Genomic DNA, 7,241 nt, shown 5'->3' with positions numbered 1-7,241 from the left:
CAGCAGGTGTCCTTATGCATCGCAGTAGCATGCTTAAAAGACGAGACTGGTTGACACATCTAGTGTCACACCTATAGGCCTACGTAGTGCCAAGCATATTTAATAACACCAAGATTGTTCTTACTTTATATTATGTAGCATATATATGCAATTTATTGATATTCTGGTATCAAAATTAAATTATCGCCAGATTTATGTACCACGATAATTTGCTGAACATATTAGACACGTTAAAGAGAGAAAGCGAGTCTACTGCTACGACGACATATATATAAGACTAGCACAAAATTAAGGATAAATAAATTCTATTATGCTTCGTTTCCCTGTGAAATGTTATCCCATTTTCTCTTCAAGACTTGTTTTTTTCTATTTTGTCAAATATAAGCCGCGTAAGCACCGTTACTGGAATCAGGATAAAAAAAATCAATCTCACTAAGCCCCTATTGAATTTGCGCGGTTACCAGACCTTTAAAAATGGCCGCAAGGCTGTTCAGCACAGGCCTGGACCACCGAACTACATAGTACTGGTATGGCGAACCCCAATCCATCCAGGTATATGCGATCTATGCTCTCCATTCTATGACCAAAATAGACTTATATGCCTATCCCAGAAAGGGTCGCTCCGGTTTGTTCAGAAGTTAACTGATAGGTTCCCCACAATTTCACAAGAAACTAAGTATGATATTTATATCATTTGTGACTATTTCGGGTTTGTATGTCAGTGTGGGAAAGAATAAATATATATAAATAATAATCTCCCACTATGAGATTCACAGCCGGTGTGCCGGTGTTTTTCCGGAAAAAAATTTTGTCAACGTACCTGACAAAGACGCTTTGTCACAGGGTATCTTACATCCCTGCCTAATTTTTTACCGTTTTCTGTATTACGAAAGTTGCATAATTCTGGTAATTATAAGAGTAACACCGACTTCTTGTAGACATCGCCAGCAAACTCTTTCGAAGATATAATGACGTAACTTATGACGTCATTAATTTGCCTCCTTCTCGATGGATAATTGGCTATTCGGGAAAAAAGTCTCAACCTCTGTCAACAAGGAAATACAACCTATACTCTTTGTTTACACTTTATAGTGGTGGTAGTATTATATACTTTTTAGTGTGCAAGCAATCTTGGTATTTAAAAGCCTACCAACAGTCGAACTACCATGCCGGTAATATTCTGTGGAATATGAAAACAACTTTCATTATAATGTTACAATTCAGCCATTGTTGTACACTGTCACTAAGAGGACAGGAGCGATCATATGAAATGACATGCCCTTACGTGGATCCTTTATTTAACATAATTACATATGAGGGAACTTGACATTATAATCAATGGGTGGATTATGGCGTTTCGGGCTAAGCCTAAGCACTGGGACCTATAGAGGTCATTCAGTGATGTATTATAACCCATGACATTTTTTTTTTTTTTTTTTTGGCAAAGTAAGTTTTAATGTTGTTCCGCAAGTTATATTTTACTAAGAAATCAACAACTATTGCTTTATACAGCATATATAATTATCTTTCTGCACCATATGGAAGTCAACAAATGACGAAGACTTGGTAGCCTTGAATGTCCGGGTGTACTCCTTACCCAAAACAGGGCCTATTATCTATTTACCTGTTCAAGCTTACGTAGAGTTTGTCACGGGCCTCCTCACTTCTAGACAATTGTGCAAGTCGAATCACAACAGTTGTCCTGCAACCACGGGGACAATGACTTATCATAACCGCCATTCTTGAAGCCTTGACAAGGTACGAATATTCATTCAGGATTTCAGAGACAGCTGTTTGTCGTCATCACCTTGTGGGAGGAGTCGGGACGTCATATTATGTTTACGTCACGTATGACTTTAAACCCATACATTAGAGTGTTCCGCCACTGGCTTCGGCTGCTTTATTTTACTCTTATGAATATACTTTTTTTTCTAATATAAGTAATAAAGAATGCTGCCGAAAATGAGGTAGGGATGTAAAGTATACTATGGCTAAGTAATGTCTTCGTCAAATGCACAGAAAAAAAGTTATTCCGGAAAAACACCGAGACAAAGGCACTGAATCTCATAGTAAAATAAACCAGTAGGCCTATCTTGGAAATGGTTGCTCTGGCTTATTTACTGGTTGGATGATAGCTTTTCCCATTATTGCACAGTAAAATAAACATGGTATTTATGTTTTTTTTTTTTATTATTTCTGGTCTGTATATTAGTGTAAGAGAGAATATAAATATAAATATTGGTGTCCTCGCTCTAACGGTTCAAGGATGTTCTAAGTTACAGAATGTAGGTAGTGAGCAATTAGACGCACAGGCCTATCTTAGAAAGGGTTGCTCTTGGTTACTTAGTGGTTGACAGATTGTTTCCCCACAATTGGACCAGAAAATAAGCATAATATTTATGTTACTTTTTACTGACCAGAAAACCTAACAATCTCACAAGCTTTATCAAACAGTGTATTAAAAGATAAATTCCAAAATTACTATGGTTCAATCCCAGCCCTGCAACTAGAGAGTGGTTCATTACAACCCTTCCTCAACTTCCTGTCATTATATCCTAATATCCCTTTAATTTGCTTGCAAGTTCATGCAGCAGTCGTCAATGAAATCTCAAGGCCAAGTACAGTAATTACTGTAGTTTTCCAAATTACTGAAAGGGAATAACAAATAGCCATCTGCCTGCCGCAAGCAATTAGTACCATTCAGTCAAAGTAGATCAAGTCAGCGTAATTGGTAATTGACCTGCAATGGTCCTAAACGCAGTTAAAGTTAAAGTTGTTGGTTCCAGTCCTCCTACAGTATTGCAGCCGGGAACCACAATCCCCCTACCATGTCGTCACTCATGGCAGTAACCATCAGTTAGACATTATCACCATCAGCCCTTGACGGTGAGCGAACGCTGGTCCCTGAGATAACCGGGCCAACACATTACCAACTGTACTAGCCAGACGGCTAGTAGGATAAGGTACATTAACCTAACGTTCCCGTGCAACATTTATATTGGCTGCTTTGTCCTGTAAAAAAAATCGGAACATGATAAACGCTTGCTATTTGTAACTGTATAGTCAAAAGTTCAAGCGAAGATGCAATGCACTACTACCATAAAACTATTCTCCTTCTATTCTTAATAATTTACTTACATTTTTATCTACTTACTGATTTGTTCATATATCTTTGTTTTCCAATAGCTGATCTCTTCTTTCTGTATTTCCAATTATTTTTGATGGGCTTGTTCCATATAAAAAAGGTTCATCTTCTGAATAATAATAATAATAATAATAATAATAATAATAATAATAAATTGTTTTAGTAACGTTTATTTCCATTGTATCGTAGCATGAATGACATACATTGTACACTAAGTTCCTGCCATGAATAACATGCATTGTATGCTAAGTTCTTAGCATGAATAGCAAACATTGTTTTCTGAGTTCTTAGTATGAACAAAAAACATTGTATACTAAGCTCCTAGCATGAATAACATACATTGTATGCTAAGTGCTTAGCATGAATAACATACGTTGTTTGCCGAGTTCTTAGCATGAATAACAAACATTGTATACTAAGTACCTAGCATGAATGACATACATTGTATGTTAAGTTCTCAGCTGGAATCATATATATTGCATGCTAAGTTTCGAGCATGAATAGCAAACATTGTATGCTAAGTACCTAGCATGAATGACATACATTGTATACTAAGTTCCTAGCATGAATAACATACACTGTATGCTTAGTTCCAGCCAAGAAAAACGAAGAAACTTCAAAAACTCTTTATGTTCAGAAGTCTGTTCTCTTTAAGATGACAGCAAAGGCTGACAGACAGTGCTGACAAAACCTGGTCTCTTCACAATGACAGCAAGGGCTGACAGTGCTGACTCTGACGCTCCAGAAGGTTCTGGAGCTTAGTAGTGCTTCTCATGCTGCTGTAGAGAAACAAGACTCTCACTAGCTTCCCAGACTTGCTTGGCTAAATCCTCGTCTTTGAGGAGTGCGTCTGCTGTAGAAGATATCTGGAAAGAAATGGTTAATTGTATCTTTGGTAATTTATATTCACAAGTATATCGTCTTTACTTTGACTACGACAGTGAATTCTTGTAAAGACTGTGAAGAAGAGGCAATTATGTTCTTTAAAGGTGTGGATAAAATGGGACCTTCTTCTTTGAGGGGAGATCTTGGTGTAGATTTGAAAATACGCTTGAAAATCTACATTCAAACTAAACTACACTCAAGAAAAGAGTGTCAGTCAATATTCTTAAATACATATAATTATACTGTAGAATCTACTGGTTACTTTTTACCAGATACATTGATATTTGTAATAACAACTAGTACCCTCTTAACTCCTCGAATTCTTCTTCACGCTTTTTGGATACGTCTGTCATTACAAAGCCTTGGATCCAAATGCAAGACATATGAAGTCATTTTGATGTCAGGCAGCATAACGAGGTCTCGTTGCCGACTTGACATCGTTCTGATAGTCTGGATGAGGGTTCGAATTTGCTTCTGGACATCAGAATTACCTCATAATCCAAACATATCCAAAAAGTGTCAAGAAGAATTCGAGAAGTTATGAGGGCACATTTTGGCTATTAAATATCTTTCTGGTATCTTGACATGAAATATGTACAACTATGTATTCCTAAAATCTAAAGTTTGTCTATTCGCAGTGATAATGCAAAATATTTTAAAGATTCATTTCCCCGTGTGGCAATAATATTTGAAAATGGTAGACCACACCAGCTAAGCGTGAGTTTGTCTCCTTTTAACTGCATTTCTTGAACTCAGACACGAACCTTACAGTCTTCGAAGAACTTTCCAGCGATTTTTCCGGTTTCTTCAGCAGCTGCCAGGTATATAATAGTCTGCGCCCCCTGGACTTCGGTCTGTTGGGAATAAAAATGATTTTACAGTTGATCTGAAGAGGCTAGACTTACTCAGAGCGTAGTCATAATTGATAGGTTCAGGGTGAGTAACTGAACGTATCTTGTAAAACAGGGACAATACTAGAAGCACATTATAAACTAAGAATAATTTTTTATATAGGGACTCATAATATTTTTTTTTATTTGTTTGTTTGCTTCAGTGATTGTAAGGAAGGACTCCACACGGAGATGTTGTTTATTAATGAAAATTTCGTGACTGAACGATGTAGAAAATGGTATTTAATATATATATATATATATATATATATATATATATATATATATATATATATATATATATATATATATATATATATGTATAATATATATATATACATATATAATATATATATGTATATATGTACAGTATATATATATAATATATATATATATACATACATATATATATATATATATATGTGTGTGTGTATATATGTATAATTATATATATACGAACAGTATATATGATGTAGTACAACTGAGATATCTTGAGAAATTGACCGAAATAATGTGAGAAATTTATTGTCTTTTTTCTATGGTTTTACGTCAATTCTTCGAGGGTCCGGCACCAAACATGGCGTCGGGACGAAATATAAAATTTAGGCCCAAGGCCAAGCCCCGGGACCTATGATGAGGTCATTCAGCGCTGAAAGGGAAATTGAGATTAAAAAGTTTTGAAAGGTGTAACAGGAGGAAAACATTTTGAAGTTGCACTAAGAAACAATTGCTAGGAGAGGGTTGAGGAAAGTAAGCTGGAGGAAGGGGAATATGAACGGAGGTACAGTCAAAGGAATGGAAAGGGTTGCAGCTAGGGGCCGAAGGGGCACCGCAAAGAACCTTCAGTAATGCTTCAGTGCACCTGCGGAGAGTAAACATGGCGGAGGTTTTCTGCAAAAAAAAAAACACACACAAACAAAAGACGGTATATTTCTAACATTACTTCAGTAAATTTCTCAAGTTATCTGGACTCTACGTCATATATATACTGTATATATATATATATTTATATATATATATATATATATATATATATATATATATATATATATATATATATTATATATATATATATATATATATATATATATATATATATATATATATATATATATATATATATATATATATATACACACATACATACATACATACATGATACATATATACATACATATATATGCACATATATATTGACTTTGTTAAAATGATAAAATTGAAATACTTGAAATGTCTTTTGTGCTGTGTCAGAAAATCGTCACAGCTGAATCTCACCATTTAGTGACACAACCAATTTCCAATTTGTCGAAATGCACTCTCTTGAGAAACTGCTTAGCTCAGATTCCCAATTACCTCGTCACGCGATACACAACGAGGCACTGGAAGTAGCCTTGCGGAGAATATTATAGCCTTTACTTAAGAGGTCAGACAGTATTTGATGAACATAAAAGGCAACACGTTACTTACTTTTCCCAGGAAAGGAACAAGTAGCCTGAAGAACTGCCCTACAAATACCCTCCAGATTTGTCGAATATTTCCGTGTACACAAGACCAGGATTCATGGAATTGACAACGACACCTGGTTGAAGGGACGTGAATTGATGGTTAGAACAATTATATATATATATATATATATATATATATATATATATATATATATATATATATATATATATATATATATATATATATATATACATATACTGGAGATTGTTTCACAAATAAAGTACTTTTACGTAAAAATTACATTGGAACCTCAAAACTTCAAGCGGCGATGCATTGCATTACTAACCTAAAACAATTCTCCTTGTGTATACTAACAATTGACTTTCATTTTATTTATTTATATTATTAATTTTTTTCTAATAACTGATTTCTTCTTCTCCGCACTGCCAATTACCTTCTGTTATTTCTTTCAAATGAAAACCAGAATATTCTCTGGAAGCTTAGAGAATTTCAAGTCAGTGGCCCCTGTGGTGGGCTTATTCCATATGAATAGGTTTCATCTTAATAATAATAATAATAATAATAATAATAATAATAATAATAATAATAATAATAATAATAATAATAATAATAATAATAATAATAATAATAATAATAATAATAATAATAATAATAATACATATTTTTTTGTGATGGTGGATGAGAGATTTGAAATCAAAGAAAAATGTGTTAGTCTGCATATGAAAAAGTTTTGTATTTCATCGAAACTGGTTAAAAAAAAAGCTTGCAATGGATGGCCCTGAAGAAACTGAAAGATAAGTGGATATTTTAACAAAACTCTTTTATTCAGTCAGTTAAATTGATCATATAATAAC

General features: G+C 34.2%; 1 pseudogene; it reads right to left on the bottom strand.

The window, feature by feature from the left end:
- Nucleotides 1–3,770: 3,770 nt before the first annotated feature.
- LOC136840646 (retinol dehydrogenase 12-like) overlaps nt 3,771–7,241 on the bottom strand; it is a 25,286-nt pseudogene continuing 21,815 nt past the window's right edge.

The sequence above is a fragment of the Macrobrachium rosenbergii genome, chromosome 8, assembly GCF_040412425.1.
Source record: "Macrobrachium rosenbergii isolate ZJJX-2024 chromosome 8, ASM4041242v1, whole genome shotgun sequence".
In the NCBI taxonomy this organism is placed as follows: Eukaryota; Metazoa; Arthropoda; class Malacostraca; order Decapoda; family Palaemonidae; genus Macrobrachium; species Macrobrachium rosenbergii.
Note: the sequence above shows the minus strand (reverse complement) of the source record. Positions and strands in the feature narration are given on the sequence as shown.